Source organism: Macaca fascicularis, chromosome 8 (genome assembly GCF_037993035.2).
Source record: "Macaca fascicularis isolate 582-1 chromosome 8, T2T-MFA8v1.1".
NCBI lineage: Eukaryota > Metazoa > Chordata > Mammalia > Primates > Cercopithecidae > Macaca > Macaca fascicularis.
This window is the reverse complement of record NC_088382.1, coordinates 142,991,993-143,010,066: the sequence shown is the minus strand read 5'-3', so window position 1 is coordinate 143,010,066 and position 18,074 is coordinate 142,991,993. Positions and strand designations below refer to the sequence as shown.

The window sequence follows — 18,074 nt, the reverse complement described above, 5'->3', positions numbered from 1 at the left end:
ATAAGAAGATCAAAACTCAGAGGTTAAGTCACTTCGCCAAAGACACACCCTAACAAGTGGCAGTCCAGGCCTCAAATCTAGGCTTGACTGGTTTTCTTGCTGGGTGCTCAGGGGTGACAGAACCAGGCCCCCCTCTGCCCTGCTGGCCCCAGGAGCATGTTCCTCCCTGTCAGACCACCAGGCCTTCTGTTGGGGTTGGTCACATGGTCACCCTCGCTGTGGGGCTGATGCAGGTGGCATGTTCCTGGTGTGTTCACAGGGAAGGTTCTCAGAGAAGATGAGTCACGCAGCACACCATCACTGAGACGCCCCTACAGGCAGGAGACCCAGAAGCCAAGATGACATCACCTCCATCTTCCCTCTCTCCTGCCCAGACTGTTTAAAACTGATCCTGACAGATAAACAGTCACGTAGGAAACGACACGCATATGGGGATGCCTGTTGTGTTGTGTCTGAAAGCAACAACATGAAATCAACCCAGATGCCAAAAGAAGGGCTAAATTTGATGAATGATGGTCTATCCACGTGGCAGAATGACTCATAGCCATTAAAGTGGTCCTAAGGAATATCTGTATTTATCGCCCTGGAGCAACAGTTACAGTATATCAAGAGATGAAACTGATTATAAAAAATCATGTGTCCTGTAGAATCTCATTTAAATGAACAAAGTATGTATGTGCATAGAAAGTAACTGGAGTTTGGCCGGGCATGGTTACTCATACCTGTAATCCCAGCACTTTGGGAGGTAGAGGCAGGCAGATTACCTGAGGTCATGAGTTCGAGACCAGCCTGGCCAACATGACAAAACCATGTTTCTACTAAAAAAAAAAAAAAAAAAAAAAAAAAAATTAGCTGGGTATGGTGTCAGGCGTTTGTAATCCCAGCTACTCCAGAGGCTGAGGCAGGAGAATTCCTTGAACCTGAGAGGCAGAGGTGACAGTGAGCCGAGATTGTGCTACGGCACTCCAGCCTGACAAAGCGAGACTCTGTTCCCCACCCCGCAAAAAACACCCTGGAATTGTATACACCAAAATGTCAATACATTATTTTGGGTTTATTTGTTTATTCCTTCATTTACCCAACTAACATTTATTGAGTTAACGGCCCATTTATGTGCCAGGAAGCACACTAAGTGCTAGGAACAGAGTAGTAAATACAACCAGGGGATGGGATGATCTGTGATTTTTTTTATCAGACTATTTTTTTGAGCAGTTTTAAGTCCACAGCAAAACTGAGAGGAAGGCACAGAGATTTCGCATATACTACCTGCCCCTACACATGCATAGCCTCCCCTATGATCAACATCTCCCATCAGAGGATACATTGTGACAGCTGATGATCTTACAGAGACGCATCATCATCACCAAAGACCACCATTTACATTAGGGTTCACTCTTGGTGCTGCACATTGCATGGGTTTTGACAAATGTATAATGACATGGATCCAGCGTTAGAGTGTCACGCAGAGTTTCACCGTCCTAAGCATCCTCTGCTGTCTGCTTATTCCTCCCTCCTCCGCTCTCGCCCCTGGAAACCACTGATCTTTTTACTGTCACTAGTTTTGCCTTTTTCAAAATGCCATATAGTTGGAGGCATACGGTATGTAGCCTTTTCAGATTGCTTTCACTTAGTAATATGCATTTCAGTTTCCTCCATATATTTTCATGGCTTGATAGCTCATTTCTTTTTAGTGCTGCATAATATCCCACTGTCTAGATGAGCCACATTCTATTTATTCATTCACCCCCTAAAGGACATCTTAGTTCCCTCCAAGTTTTGGCAATTACGTGCAAAGCTGCTACAAGCAACTGCACGAAGGTTTTCATGTGGACATTTGTTTTCAATCCTTTGGGTAAACACCAAGGAGCACAATTTCTGGGTAGTGTGGTGTATTAGTTCATTTTCGCACTGCTATCAATACCTAAGATTGGGTAATCTGTTAATAAAAAGAAAAAAGGTTTAATTGGCTCACAGTTCTGCAGGCTGTTCAGGAATCATAGCGGCTTCTACTGGGGAGACCTCAGGAAACTTTTACTCACCTTTGCTGGCAAAGGGAGAGCCAGCATTTCACATGGCCAGTGCAAGAGGAAGGGAGGTGCCAAACAGTTTTAAACAATCAGATCTCATGAGAACTCACTATTGTGACAACAGCACCAAAGGGGAATGGTGTTAAACCACAAGAAATTGCCTCCATGATCCAGTCACCTCCCACCTGGCCCCAGCATTGAGGTTACATTTCAACATGAGATTTGGGTAGGGACACAGATCCAAACCATATCATATGGTAAACCCATGTCCAGTTTTGTAAGAAACTGCCACACTGTCTTCCAACATAGCTGTACTATTTTGCATTCTTACCAACTGATATGGTTTGGCTCTGTGTCCCCACCCAAGTCTCCTCTCCAGTTGTAATCCCCACGTGTCAGGGGAGGGAATGGGTGGGAGGTGATTGGATCATGGTGGCAGTTTACCCCACGCTGTTCTCGTGATGATAAGTGAATTCTCACGAGATCTGACGGTTTTAAAGTGTGGCACTTCCTCATTCTCCCACATACCCCCTCCTGCTGCCTTGTGAAAAAGTGCTTGCTTTCCCTTCGCCTTCCACCATGATAGTAAGTTTTCTGAGGCCTCCTAGCCACACTTCTGGTAAACCTGCAGAACTGTGAGTCAATTAAACCTCTTTCCTTTATAATTACCCAGTCTCAGGTGGTATTCTATTTATTTATTTATTTATCTGAGACAGAGTTTCACTCTGTTGCCGGGGTTAGAGTGCAGTGGCATGATCCTTGCTCACTGCAACTTCCGCCTCCCAGGTTCCAGCAATTCTGCCTCAGCCTCCCAATTAGCTGGGCTTACAGGCACCTGCCATCACGCTCAGCTAATTTTTTGTATTTTTAGTAGAGACGCAGTTTCACTATGTTGGCCAGGCTGATTTAGAACTTCTGACCTCAGGCGATCCACCTGCCTTGGCCTCCCAGTGTGGTGGGATTACAGGTGTGAGCCACTGTGCCCAGCCTCAGGTGGTATTCTTTATAGTGTAAGAACAGACTAATACACCAGCAACAAATGAGAGTTCGTTTTGCTCCACACATCCTCTCCAGAATCTGGTGTTGCCAGTGTTTTGGATTTTGGCCATTCTAATAGTGACATCTCATTAGACTTTAGTTTGCAAGTCTCTAATGACTTATGATGTTGAGCACTTTTTATATGCTTATTTGCCATCTGTGTGTCTCCTTTGGTGAGGTATTTGTTCAGGCCTTTTGCCCATTATTGTGTTGTTTCTTTATTAAATGTTAAGAGTTCTTTGTATATTTTGGATAACAGTCCTTTATCAGACATGTCTTTTGTAAATATTTTCTCCCAGCCTGTGGCTTTTCTTCTCATTCTTATAATGATAGGTGATTTTAAATTTCTTCTTCTTGATTATCTCATTTTAATAATTGTTTTGCAATATGTGTGCATCACTTGATTATTGATTATTAATCTCTTTAAAAAGCATTTAAAAGTTGAGCTCAAAGCCCGGAAAGGGAAGCTTTATATGTATGCCATTTAATAATGTTTACATTAACCCTGTGAGGCAAACATATACTACTCTCGTGTGTGTGTGTGTGTGTGTGCACGCGCACACACGTATGTATGTGTGGGCACATGTGCATGCATGCACAGTTGCGGAAAACCAGAGTCTAGAGAGGAAAAGTACCTGGCTCAAGGTCACACAGCTCGGAAGGGCCACTGGTAGATTTGAATGTGGCCCTGTCTGACTCTAGAACTTGCAGCACTTGTTTTACACAGGAGCTCACTCGCAGAGGAGACAGGGCTCTGCTGGCCCCTCTGTGGCACAAGCTGCCCCTTCTAGGGCTCTGCGTCCACCACGACCAGCCTGGCATTATCGTGCCTCTTGCATCTCATCACTTTCTTCTCAGCTCTAACTCCTAGAAATGCTTCCAGATTCTTTGCAGTGACAAGCCCAGCTTCAAATCACTGATGACTGTCTGCAGGATGAAAGGGGAAGCTAGGTGGGGTGGAGGAGAAGCAGACAGGAATGGCCAGCACAAAAAATAGGCCAGGAAGCCCCTCCCCGCCCTGCTTGGGACAGTTCTCCCTGCTATTTCTGCCAACAGCCGGGCTAGACCGGCCTGCAGCAGGCAAACCTGCTCATCACCTTGCTCATGGCCTTGAGCTGAGCTTAATGTGCCTCACCTGAGACCTCAGCTGTGCTAGCCAGATATTGTGACTTAGCAGACAATGTTCTCCTCGCTTGACACCTCTGTAAAGCCCTAGCCCAGGGCCTGGTCCCTAGTAGCCCCTGAATGCATGTCAGATGCACGACACTCGGTGATTGACTGGCCTCACAGATGCTTCCTCACCTCCTTCCATGGGTGCCACGTTATTACGTTGCATCGTTGCTTTCTTGTTGCCACCCTTTCATTCATTCATTGAACAGAAACGTATGGAGCACCTGCTATATGCCAGGCACAATTCTAGGCTCCAAAGGTTCAACGGTGAACAAGAAAGTCCAAAACATTCCTTCTCTCGTGGAACTTAGTTTCCAATGGAAGAAGATAGCCTTTAAGCAGAATAAATTTGTATCTTACATAAAGCCGCATATGAAACCCTAATCAGTGCCACAAAGGAAGAGAAATGGGAGAGAAGAACAGGGCATGAGGTGTGTGGGAGGTTTGCAATTTTAAATAAGTAGTTCCTTTAAATAAGTTTTTTTTTATACTGTTACCCAATAAAGCAGCTTTTAAGCCTTCTTCAAAGTTAATCGTATGTCAGATTTTTACAAGCAGAATCACCTGACACTTTTTGTTTGTTTTCCCTTTAGGGTTTTTGTCCCTCTCTTAAAGCAAGTGTTCAGAGTCATGAGCAGATGGAAGATACAGGCGGAGGCGTCTTACCTGTCACCGTTGGTATGTCTGGTTGAAACCTGCGACAAGGTATGTTTGGTGTCCTTGGTTGGCTGGGAGGCTGCAGCTGCGGCTTGGAGTTAAACAGGGGGCCTCGGGCCACCAAGGGCAGAGCCATGTGGAAACCCTGTGCCCTGGAGCTTCCTGTCTGCAGTCTCTGTGTCCTCCTGTTGGGTCACCGGCCCTGGGCAGCAGCCTGTGGCACCACAGGGGACTCCTCCCACAGACCCCGCCTGCTCCTCATCATGCTCCTTTGCCTCCAGCAACGTTCTGCATGGGCCTTCTTGTTCCTCCACCTGGCAGTGCGGCTGCCGCCTGAGAATTCTGGGCTGTATCCCTTCCCCTACTTGTGCTGCGGCAGCATCTTTGCACAGCCTGGCTTTGCAGCCAAGTCCTCCAACTAGTCATTCTGTTTTTCCCTCTCTGTGACCAGTGCCTGGCTATTAAGCAGTCTCCTACCGCACACCCCCGTCCTGAGCTCACCCCAGCTGTCCCTCCCCAGGCCTCAGCAGAGCCCTCTCCTAAAGCTCCCATGGTCCCAGCTCAACACCTCCCAGTGGCTTCCCAGTGCTCAGAGACTCAGGCATCACCCAAGGCGCTCAGTGACAGCAGCGTTGCTGACTCTGCAAGCTCCACACACCACTCAAAGGCCATTCACATAGTAACAAAGGTTGGAGTCCAGTCCCAGACCCTCAAATGCAAACCCCAGCTCTGCTGATTTCTAACCAGGCAGCAGTGGGCAAGGAATTCGGCTTGTCTGTGTCCCCTCATCTTAGAACTTTAACACTGGTGTCCTTTTCCCCTAGGGAAGTGGATGGAATCATTGAGGTAATGTAGGCACAGCACTGGGGGGTGGACCTGCCATGTAAGCACTTGTGACTGTGACTGAAGCACAAAGTGGAAAGGGATTTGGCAGACAGTCAGGGTGGCCAGGTTCTCTGGCGTTGCCACGTCCTGGCTGTGTGTTCTTGGGCCAGTCTCTTGACCTCTCTGAAGTTCAGGTTCTTCTGGAAAGTGGAAATGTGGATCTTGGTGAGTTTTGAGAATCGGAAGAGCAGATGGAGGCTATAAACTGCTCTACAAGTGCTAAAGCATGGTGCAAATGATGCTGTGTGTCTTGAAATATATCAGCTGTAGACAGTATTGATATGTTACATTTAAATTAAAATTAAATCAAATGAGATACTCGGTTTCTTTGTCACATGTCAAGTGCCCCATAGCCACATGTGGCCTGTGACCATCACATTGAAAGAGCACATTCAGCACCTACTCATTCATTCACCACACATTCCTAGGGCAGGGAGTCCATCCCAGTGTCAGCCACAGTGCCCTGGGGACACAGAGAGCCACTGTGCTGTCCTAGGACAACATTATGCCGGTCTCTCTCCCCCACCAGTCACCTCCCTTCCCTGTGCCTCAGTCTTCCCTCCCCTTCTGTAAAATGGGCAAAAGGGGGTAGAGTTTGTCAATGATCTCACTCAGCATGGCTCATGAGAGAGAAATCACACAGTCTTTGGGGTTAGGCTGAGCTAAGTTTGAATCTCGGTTCCTTGCATAAGTCACAAACCGTCTCTGAGCCTTGGTTTCCCCACTTGGCCTGGCAGGATTGCAGAGAGGATTGCAGGAGGTAGCTTTTGTGGCACCATCAGCACAGCAAACCACCAGTCCTGCATTTAATGCCTGCAGAGTGAGGTGAGGGTTGAATGGAGGCAGGAGGAACATGTGAGGTCCCCACAAAGAAGAGGAGAGAGATTGGGAGGGAGAAGCAGGGGCGGCTCTGCTGCTGCTGGCTGAGCTGCTGCAGGGGTACACGTGGCAGGTGGCACGTTCCCTCCACCCACTGGGCTCTGCATCTGGCAAGAGGCGGGACACAGCCCGGACAGCTTAGCTCACGTGTTACTGAGTCACCTCTGGGCCTTGAGGGATTCCTGGGAGGGGCATGAGGCGCTGCACGTCTCCATGTGGGAGGGAGATGGGAGGTGGCTTCCAGCCTCAGCCCTCCCTTGCCTTCAGCCTTCCCACTGCCCTCCTCTTCTCTAGCCTGGAGCAGTGGCCTTGGGATTGTGCCAGGCACTGACAAGCACCCATGGCCTGGGTAAGCCCCAGCGGGGAAAAGACCCTGGTTTCCCAGGCCCCAGCAAAAGGCCCACTTGGGGTTTAGGAGTTGAATCCAGACCCTGCCCCAGCCCTCCTGGAGCCCAGGTCAGTGGAGGAGACAAGCCTATAATTCTACCCCAAGGTGCATGGATGTTAGGTGCCAGGCCCTGCCACCAGCAACAGTATCCCTGGGTGGGACTCTTTGCTCTCTGAGCCACAGCTTGCAGGTGTGAAAAATGGATGTGAACACCTGCTCTGCCCAGTCTCTTCTGGACCTGAGGACATGTGCTGTACAGATGGCAGGGCCTCCATGAAGTCAGAAGCTGAGGCTCAGAGGAGGCTGACAACTGCAGCGGGCCAGCCTGGAGCAGGGAGGGCACCAGATTCTCGCTGGGGAGAAGCCTGGCTTTGCCATTCAGAGGATTTGGACGCTGGAGGACTTGGGACCTCATTTAATATCCCCGGCTTAGTTTGCTTCTCCCTCTTAAGCCAAAGTGTGTGCTGAAGGTGAGGGGAGAGGATGGCTGTGAGCAGCAGGGGCTTCCTGGGTGCCCAGGTGATCTGGCTTCCCCCTTACATGGCAGGTGCCTGGGTAATCTATGGAGTCATATGGTTTCGTACCTGGCTACTGTGTGTCTCCCATCTGGACCGTGAGCAGCCTGAGGGCAGGGGCCTTGAGGCCCCATTTGCAGCTGTATCCCCAATTCCTGAGCCCTCAGGAAATGTTTGTTGAATGAATAAAAGGGAGTGAATGGCAAAAGGCATGCCGAGAGTAGGCACAACCTCACCTCGCTGCCCCAGGAGGTCTTGTGTTTCCATAGGGGCAGTAACAAGGGTTGCTGTGAGACCTCAGCTGGGCATCAGATCCCAAGGAGGTGGGTGACAGCAGAAGGCGAGTGAGAGCAGGCGAGTGACAGCAGAGGTGAGTGAGGGAGCGGAAGTTTCTAGCAGCCCAAAAGCACTGAAAAAGAGAAGAGACTCATGTTTTCTCCCCAGGAGGCCCCAAAGAGTAACTGTGACGTCAGGTGGGGCGGTGCTGGTGAGGGACCCACCCGTGACTGCAGAGCAGGACACTGGGCCAGCTCAAAGCGTCGGAGCTGAGGAAGGGCATGGTAGACAGGCTTGGGTCTGGCTACATGACTCCGCCTGTGCTCTGCACCTCACCACATGGGCCTTGGTTTCCTCCTCTGTCAAATGAGTGAAGATTGAGATGAATGGATATTATTAGGGCACAGAGAAGACAGCTAATTGGGTTCAAATGGCAGAGTTTTGGTGCCATGAATTATCCCTGTTATTGCTGTTTAATTGAGGAATGACTCACCCAGAGAGAAAAATGCAGTGTGTACATCTTAAGTGGACCTGTGAGAATTTTTTAGATATATACACGTCATGAAGCCACCGCTGAAGTCAAGACAGAGAACGTTCCCCAGCTTCGCAGACTCCTGGTGCCCCTTCCTGGTCAATACACAGCCCTTCTCTGAAAAGCAGCCCCAACCTGTCCTTCCATGAGCTTGTTTTGCCTGATCTTGAACTTCCTATGGAAGGAATCCCACAATGCCTGTGCGTCTTTTGTGTCTTCTGCCTTCTTTTTCACCAGCCCATCTCCCACACCCTCTTTCTTTGGTAAAGGGGCTTTGTTTGCCTTTGGGTCCTGCCCCTCCTTCACACTCAATCCATCTAGTTTGGGGGACTCTCTATGTCCCCCAGCCCCATCTCCAGAGATGCACATGTGAACCAGCCTGGTGTATGAGCTTCCCACAGCTGCAGTAAAAATTGCCACAAAATTAGCGGCTTACTATACCACCAGTGTATTTTCTTTTCTTTTCTTTTCTTTTTTTTTTTTTCCAAGACGAGTCTTGCTCTGTCACCCAGGCTGGAGCACAGTGGCATGATCTCAGCTCACTGCAGCCTCCGCCTCCCGGGCTCAAGTGATTCTCCTGTCTCAGCCTCCCGAGTAGCTGGGACTACAGGTGTGCCAACAGTGTATTTTCTCACAGCTCCAGACTTCAGAAGTTTGAAATGGGTTTTGCTGGATCAAGAGGTGTCAGCAAGGCCAAACTCCCTCTTGGAAGTTCTAGGAGAGAATCATTTATTCGCCCTTCCCAGCTTCTAGAGGCTGCTTGCATTCCTTGCTAGAGCCGTTTCCTCCATCTTCAAACCATGGCTCCAACTATGTTTCCAAGGCCACCTCTTCTCTCTCAACTTCCCCTGATAAGGACTATTGTGATTATACCAGGGCCACCCAGACAGCTGGGGAGAACGTCCCCATCTCAGGATCTTCAATTTAAATCTATCTGTAAAGACTCTTTTGCCATAGAAGGTAACACATTCCTAGGTTTCAGGGATTAGGATATGGACATAGGGGAAGGGGATGGTGTGTAGACATTATTCAGCCAGTGAGTGCATCTGGCCATTGGGAACATTCCATCCCCTGGTCATCGTGACTGACTCTAATTGAACCATGACCCAAACCAGTCCAGTGAGAGCTGCCTCAAGGGCTTTTGCTGAAACTCTATAGTAAGCAGTAAATGGGTAGGGTACAAGCCTGATGCTGCTGTAGGACCAAACCTTAATTATTGCTTGGGAAGTTTGCCTGACGTTGAAGACAACATAAAAGAGAGTAGAGCCATGGCCCGTAGACATGGCTACATGCATGAGCACATGTGTGCACACACAGGCACGCACATGTGTGCACACACAGGCACACACATGCACGCACACACACGCACATGCATGTGCACGCATGTGCACACACACACACATGCTATTCTGATGACAATGTCTAAATATCTGAATCCAGCCCTGCCTGAAACTCGCAGCCCTTCAGAATTTTGGGCCACATGAGCCAGAGTATTTTCCTTGTATCTTACGTCCATTTGAGTTGAGTTTCTGACATTTGCAACAGAAAGAGACCTTACAAACACATACCTATGATTCTTTTCCCCCAAAGACTCTGGAATTCAAAATGAGAACTTCTCAGACTGTGGCACTAGCCACATCATCTCTGATGCTCAGAACTTTCTGCCATGCAGTTTTAGGCTCCCTGGTTTGTGGATTTCTCCTCCACACTCCCCACCGCCAGAGCTCCTCCCTGCTCCACAGGTCACCGGATCACCCAACAAATCCCATCAGTTGCGCAAGTCCTGGCAAGAGGAGCTGCACGTCCCCAGGCTGCATCCACACACCTCTGAGCTGTCAGCATGCTGCTCGCAGGAAGAGAGCTACCATTGTCCTAACACCCTCCCACTCTGTGCCCCAAACCCTGCTTCCATCATTTCATTTAACCCTGATAAGGTCCCTCTGGCTTGGGAATTACTAGTCCTGTTTCAGGGTGGAAGAAATAGGGGCTCAAAGGTCCTAGTAGCCTGCTTACAGTCACACAGCCAGCTGGTGCCAAAGCCAGCCTCAGAATCTGATCTGGCCCACAGCTGGGCTGCCCATCACGTGTGGTACCAGATCCTAGGCAAGTGCAGGTTTCCACCAGTAAAGAGCCTGCTGGAAATAGCTTCTTCATGGCCGACCTGCATCAGCCACACAAGAGCCTCTCTGTGGGCCTGGAACAGGGGCACCTAGAAACAAGGCCCTGGGAAGCCAGAGCTGAGCTGGAGAAAGAGCTGCCCAGGAAGGCACATTTGAACCTCAGTCAACCCTGTTTTCACTGTGCATTTTATACACATTAAGCTTCCTCCTTCCTTTCTGCTCTTCTTCTTCTGCTCTTTCTCCTCTCTCCCTTTTCCTCCTCTTCCTTTCTCTCTTTTCCTCCTTCCTCCTCCTCCTCCTTCCTCTTCTCTTCTCTCCGCCCTCTCCCCAGCTTTCCCAGGCTATGGAAATCCCCTGCCCCTCTCCCTCAGCATGTTCCCCTCCTGCCTATGCCCCCAACCTGTGGTTTGGAAACTGTCAGCCTCAACCTAGTTGTGGCTAGGGAAAGTGTGGCTAATAGAAAGAGAAATGGTTTTTTAAATGTTTTAAAGTGAGGGCAGCCCGCTAGGGAGATGAGGCAGAAACCTAAACGACTGTGACCCAGGGCAGAGCGCGATAAGGTCCGGGAGATAACAGACTTGCCTCTCAAGCCGAGGTCTTGGACTTTGGGCAGCTCCAGGTCAGGGGAATGGAATGGAGACATAAACAGATAATTAACAGTAGTTTTCCAAAAGGCTGTAATAGAGCCATGTGCAAGGTCTGCGGGAGCTGAGGGGAAACCTAAAACTCTGCCAGGGCCCACGGGAAGCCCTCTCAGAGAGGGTCCTGTGAACTGGGGCCTGCAGGAAATGCTGGCGCTTGAACAGCCAGGAAGGACACTCCAGGAGCAGCAGCTTGGGATGCACGGATGTGTCTAGAAATGGCCCAGGCACCACGTCTGTGGAATCAAGAGGCTTGGACTTCATACTTTTTGCTGCTCCATACTTTCTGGGTGGCCCTGGACACACTACCTCTGTGTCTATACAATTGGGGAGGATAATAGCCCCCTCAAAGCTACTGCTGTAATAAGGGCATGGGGGCTGAGTGTGAGACGGGCGCGCGTGCAGGTGAACGGGTGGCCACAAAAGTGTCTACATTTTCAACGGGACCAGCTGTCTCCCTGCAAAGGAGCGAGGTGCTAACACCAGGGCCTCCTGGGCCGTGGGATGCCAGCAGAGATACCCTATAATGTCAGAACTTTCCAGAGGTCTCAGACCTCTTCATGTCTGAAGGAATGACGACAGCTAGCATTTATTGAGCACTTCCAGTATACGAGGAGCTTTGTGTACCTTATCTCTGACCCTCACAGTAACTGAATTCTCACTTTGTAGGTGAGGCACAGAGACAAGCTATGTTTCCCAGGTTGCACAGCTGGCGAGAGACAGAGCTGGGAATGGAAGCCAGCCCCGTCTGTGCCTGGCACCCAGGGGCACTCAGCGAATGTTTACAGACGGATTGGCAGTGAATAAACAAGGAGGTAGACACAGAATTCAGGCATGAGACCCTATGAGGTTGGAGACTGGAGGTTGACTGGTCTCGATTCTCCCTGACCAGCTCTATCTTTCCACGGTCGATCCTTGATTACCTTTAGTGATAGGAGACTCAGTCTGGAAACGTGACTACCAGGCCTGGTGGGACCTGAGGGACCTTGAGGAAGGTCCCTTTCCTTTCCCATCTGAGGCATTGTGGTGTAGATCACTCCAGTTATCGGGCCCTGCCCTGTTGGAATCCGGGTGTGAGCAAACACGTTATTGTGGGCAGGGTACCTGTGGTCGAGGTTATCAAGTCAGCAGCCCGCTTTGGCCCTGGAAAGTGGGTCATGGGAGGAAGGAGAAAGTGCCTTTTGTTATCTTGCAGGTAGGGTGGAGCAGGGAGGGGAGGGTGCAAAGTGCTGAGAGGCGGGTGCAGGGCACTCATGTGCAGTCTGAGGGGCATGCAGAGGGGCCTCCGCTGGGTGCTCAGGTGGCCAAAGACTTGGGGTTGGGGGATGGTTCAGGGAAAGCTGCCCCTGTCTCTGCCTGGCATGGAAAATTCTATAAGCTCCCTGCTATAGACAGGATGCCAACTTCCTCGCCTCTCTTCCTCCCCTTCTGCCCCTTCCCTTCTTACTTTCTTACTCTGGCAAAACCGAAATTCTGTGCCTCTTTACCCCCCACACCACAGGCATGGGACTTCCTGTTCCCACTCCAGCTGTTGGGCTGCCTGGGACACGTCCTGTCCCCTTCTGCCCTGGTTAGTCCTCCTCTGCCTGCCACTTCCTCCAGGAAGGAACCCGGGCCGCCTCTGAGCCTCCCCATCTCCTTGGGCCTCCGTCTGTCAGAAATTTGGCTCCCTGCAACTGAACTGACGTGTGTGTGATGTCTCCCTCCCTGTGGGCTGCATCTGTCTTACTAGGGGTGGGGCTGGGCTGCCACAGTTCTCTCTGAATGACCAGTCCCTAGGCCAGTGCTCAGGAACCACTGCCAAAGTAACCCATGGACACAGAGAGCAGGGGGCCTCCACGGCTCCCACTGGGGAAGTGGTCCCTTCACCACAGGGACCAAGACATGCGTGTCCAAGAACCATGGAGTCTCCATGCAGACTGTGGGATCTGGCCTCAGCTGGCCCATATGGCATGAGAATAAAACCAGCAGGGGAATCACCAAGTTCAGGGAGCCTGTGCCAGTTTCCTGGGCTTTCCTGGCAGTGCTGTGTTTCTTGTTTAAGGCTCGAGTTTAAGGCCCAACAGCTGTGAAGTGGGAGGAAGTTGAAACCAGCTTGGCAGAGGAGATTCTACATTGCCATGGGGCAAGGGGAAGCCTCATGATGGGGACGCCTTGGACTCAACCCTTGCCCATTTGCCTGTGGCTGCTGGGCAGAATGGGACCCAGGGGACATTGCTGAACATATAGCATCAAGGAAGTTGTGCTTTATGCTGCCATCAAATTATAACTGGTTATATCGAGGTCTTTTATAATCAAAATTACCCTTGGGAAGCTTGTAAATTGCCCATGCCACACAGTTGGGGAAAACCACACCGTGCAGGGATTGCCCATGTCTGTTCTTATTGCCTCATGACTACCTCTCTGGGCCAAGTTGTCATCTTCCCAAGCCTGGGGTACTGCAGTCACCTCATATTTTGAGTCTTCCTGCTCTTCCCTTTTGTCTATTTCCTGGTTGTAGCATGGAAATTCCCATATACCAGGAATCCTTTTCATCCTGCACAAACTGGGTCAGCTGGTCACTCTACACCACATCTTCTCAGGTTTAAAACCAAGTCCTTTCGTAGCCCCTATGACCCCATATGCACCAATACCATCAATGCCCCATGGCCAACCTAGACTCTCTCCAACCTCATCTCCACACCTTTGGCCTCACATCTTCTGCTCCAGCCCCACTGGACTCTGTGCTGGTCCTCGGTTATGCCAAGTATGTTTCTGACTCAGGGCCTTTTGCACTTGCTATTCCCTTTGCCAAGAATTTTGTTACTTTTTGAGATGGAGTCTTGCTCTGTTGCCCAGGCTGGAGTGCAGTGGTACAATCTTGGCTCACTGCAACCTCTGCCTGCTAGGTTCAAGCGATTATCCTGCCTCAGCCTCCCACATAGTTGGGACTACAGGTGCATACCACCACACCCAGCTAATTTTTTTGTTGTTGTTGTATTTGTTTAGTAGAGATGAGGTTTCACCATGTTGGCCAGGCTGGTCTTGAAATCCTGACCTCAAGTGATCTGCCCGCTTTAGCCTCCCAAAGTGCTGGGATTACAGGCCTAAGCCACCATGCCCAGCCTGCCTAGAATTATTTCCTCCCACATATCCATATTGCTGTCTCCTTTATTTTTTTCTGGCCTTGCCTTATGTGCACCTTTATCAGTGAGACCTCTCCTATATAAAAGAGTCCCCCTCCCTATGAAGGGTAGTTTCCAACAGTAGCTGCCTCAAACACCTTCCCTCCTTGTATGTGTATGCCACTCCTTATAGCAAAAGGCAGCAAGGTTTTTCCCACCCTTTGACTCTGGGCTAGATTTTGACTCCATCTACCAGTACACATGGTGGAAATAACACTGTACCTGCCCATGTCTCATATTGAGAGCTTTCCCTTCCTCCCTCTTGAAATCCAGCTTCCATGTAAGAAATCTGCCACTCCTGAGACCACCGTGCTGTGAGGAAGCCCCAGCAAGCCTGGTGGAGAAGCCACTTGAAAAGAGATGCCCAAGAACCCCCAACTGTTCTAGCTATCTCAGATTAGGTGCCAGACAAGTGAGAGGACATGCCCACTCAGTTGGTGCAGCACCAACAGGCTCCACATGGAGCAGAAGAACCACTCAGCTGAGCCCAGCCCAGATGACAGAATTGCAGAAAATAATAAATTGGTGTTGTTTTAAATGATTACATTTGGGGTTTGTTATGTGGCAATGGATCACTGAAACCTCCCTTCAACCTGAGTCATCAGATCTCCCTTAGTCTGCTTTATTTTTCTTCTAACTAACTTCCAACTAACAAGCCATTTAGTTCCTTCTTTATTCCTTGTGTTTCTTGGCTCCCCCTGTTAGAATCTGTGCTCCCTAAGGACAGGGTCTTTGCCACTTTGTTCCACCTATACCAGAGCCTGGCTCATCCTTGATATTCAATACATATTTACTGAAGAAGTGTTCAATGGCTCTGCACAGTTATACACAATACATAGCAAAAATGGTTTATGCCACATTTTATCAAAATATGCTTGGCTAAATCCTGGCGCGGCACTGGTGTTGTGAAAGGTCCCACACAATGGGAGCACTTGGGAACTGAGGGAACAGGCTCTCATCTCTGTTTCACACCCACTGGGGGTACACTCTCATGGAGGGAAGGAAGATCAAGCAAAACTACCCACATGATTCAAGTGGCAAGTGTGGATTATTTTCTCTTATTTTCTTCTATAGAGCAGGTACGGTTTAGGTTATTTTAATGTATGTACAATGTGTCTTTATTCTACATATGCAGATGAAAATATAGATAAGAACTTTATATGCCTAGATATTGTACCCATCCAGCCTTCTTCCTTGGAGATTTCCTTTACTTCCAGCTTCCCTGGGTTCTTCAGTGGTAATTGTCTTCCAGGCCTGCTGGGAGGGCCAAGCTTGATGTTGATGAAAGAACTGGAGCTCCCCAATCACATGCATCACCTGGCAGCTTGTTAAAAATGCAGCTGCCCAGGGCCCACCCCCTAAACATTCTGGTTTTGTATTTCTGGGGTGGAACCTGGGAATCTGAATTTTGGACATATTCTAGGTGTTATTTCAGAGCAGTAGACTTTCGGGGGATGGGTGTTCTCTCATGAATTCTAACTGTGCTTGGTGATGCTTTCATTCATTTTCTAGAGCTGCTGTAACAAACTGCTACAAACTGTGTGGCTTAAAACTGCAGAAATGTATTCTCTCACAGTTCTGGAGGCTAGAAGTTTAGAAATCAATTTCACTGTGCCAAAATCAAGGTGGCTTCAGGGCTGTGCTCCCTGCAGAGGGTCTAGGGCAGAATCTGTTCCTGGCCTCTTGCAGCTTCTTGTGGCTGCTGGCACTCTATGGCATGTGGCCGCAGCACTCTGATCCCTGTATCTGTGGCCACATCATCTTTTCTTCTCTGCCAAATCCCCTTTGCATTATAAGGACACTTGTGATGACAATTAGGGCACACTTGAATAATCCAGAATGATCTGTCCATCACAAAGTTCTTAGCTTGGCCACATCTGCAAAATCCCTTTTGCCATATAAAGTATCATTCACATGTTTAAGGGCTTAAGACCCAGATTATCTTTGAGGCCATTACTTGGCCTAATACGACTCTTCCCCATTCCTCAGGAAGAACAATGGCTCAGAGAAGCTAAGTGACTTTCCCAAGGCCACACAGCTATACAGAGACCCAGTTTGAATTCACCTTCATCTACACCACAATCAATTCAAATGTGACTGAATTTATAACCCCAAGGTATTTTTGTGCAAGATTTCAAAGATCATGCAAGCTGTATATAGTGATGGGATAATTCACAGTAAAGGCTGATCAAGATCATGCATTATCAGGAAATAAAAGATATTTTCATTTTCAATAAAAGAATATGGACACCAAAAGTAGTTACCCACCCACCCTTAAAAATAAAAATCATCATCATTACAAAGGGACTAATGCTTCCTACCCTTGGATGAAGTGAAGGATCATATTCAGACCAGTGTGCATGTAGCAGACTCTTGAGAAAGAGATGCCTATCTCCAGGGTTCACATTTCACCTAATTCTTGCAGGGCCATGTGAAGTTAGAGCTAATTTCGGTAATCACCCCATCTTAATAACATGTTCTACAATCTTGGGCAGTGACTCAGAGGAGCAGCCAAAACTAAATAAATAAATAAATAAATAAATAAATGATAAAAAAGAGAAAGAGAAAAAAGCAGAAGGCTAATATACTAGCACCACTGCCCACCCCAATCAGCTCTACCTTCAAGGAAGTTAAAAAAGGTGAGATAGCCCCCTCCATAATACTGAAGGAGGCTAAGGATTTCTGTGCCCACTTAAGACCATCTATGGTTTTCATTTTAACTTGATTTTGTCTACATAAAAATGCTGAGGGACAGATGTGTTGGTGGCATGCATGGTTTTCTGAGCCTGGCAGTCTCCAGGGCACATGGTAACTAACTTGAGCATGTATCTTCTATGTTCCAGAACCTACTATAATATCTCACAAAAGCTACAATGATTTTAGCTACAAGAAACAGCATATACATACAACAACCAGACTAAATGATTAAGGGAATTTGTTGATGTAAGATCTGAAAATCTTGGCAGTTAGAAAAGGCTTCAGGAAAGGCTTGATTCAGCATCTCCATGGCTATCAACAAGGCCCAGTTTCTTCCATGTATGTCTCCATCCTTCCCTCCACTGTGTTGGCTTCATCCACAGGCTCATTCCTCTCTCATCACAAAGTGGCTGCCAGCAGCAGTCTGGGCTGCATTCTTCATCTTTCACATCCAGTGCGGATGAAGCATTATCATCATCTGAGGTAATACCCAAGGCTGTTCCCTCATGCCAAGGAAATCAAGGATGTGGACACACAAGGAGTGAGGTTAAGAGCAGATGTTTAATAGGTGAAAGAAAGAGAAAAGCTCTCTCTACTGCAGAGAGTGGGGCTCCCGAGTGGGTCTTCCAGTCTGTGGCAAACTGCAGGAGGTTTTACAGATGAGCTTGAGGAGGTGGTGTCTGATTTACATAGGACACAAAGGATTGGTTGTACCAGGCAGGCCATTTGCATGGCAAGGGAAGAACTGGTTTGGACTAGGTGTGCCATTTGCATAGCTTGTGAAGAAGCTGGCTGCCCCACCCTAATCTTTTATTATGCAGATGGGTTCTCTATCTGGCTGATGCCATGTTGCCTGCTTCTTCACTGTGCACGTGGAGCCTGAGGAGAATGTTTCAAGGAAGAGGGAACAAGCAAGTCAGCATCTGGAGGAACAGGAATGTGAATAGGGATGCAGGGAATCGAAGAATTATTCTGTCTTATCCCAATAAAGGGTCATTTGGGGTATTAACCTATAAACACAGGCAATTAAATGGATGCATATACATACATAAATAAATACAGAAAACCCACCTATATAATTAAGG

General features: G+C 48.6%; 1 long non-coding RNA gene across 2 annotated transcripts in view; it reads left to right on the top strand.

Moving 5' to 3' along the window:
- The first annotated feature begins 2,551 nt into the window (after positions 1 to 2,551).
- The window catches only part of LOC123575275 (uncharacterized), a 34,590-nt gene continuing 19,067 nt past the window's right edge, over positions 2,552 to 18,074 (top strand). For both annotated transcript variants that reach the window (XR_012416663.1, XR_010577498.2), the window contains exons 1-2: positions 2,552 to 2,612; positions 4,829 to 4,940. This is a non-coding gene — a long non-coding RNA (uncharacterized lncRNA). The remainder of the gene's footprint in view (positions 2,613 to 4,828; positions 4,941 to 18,074) is intronic.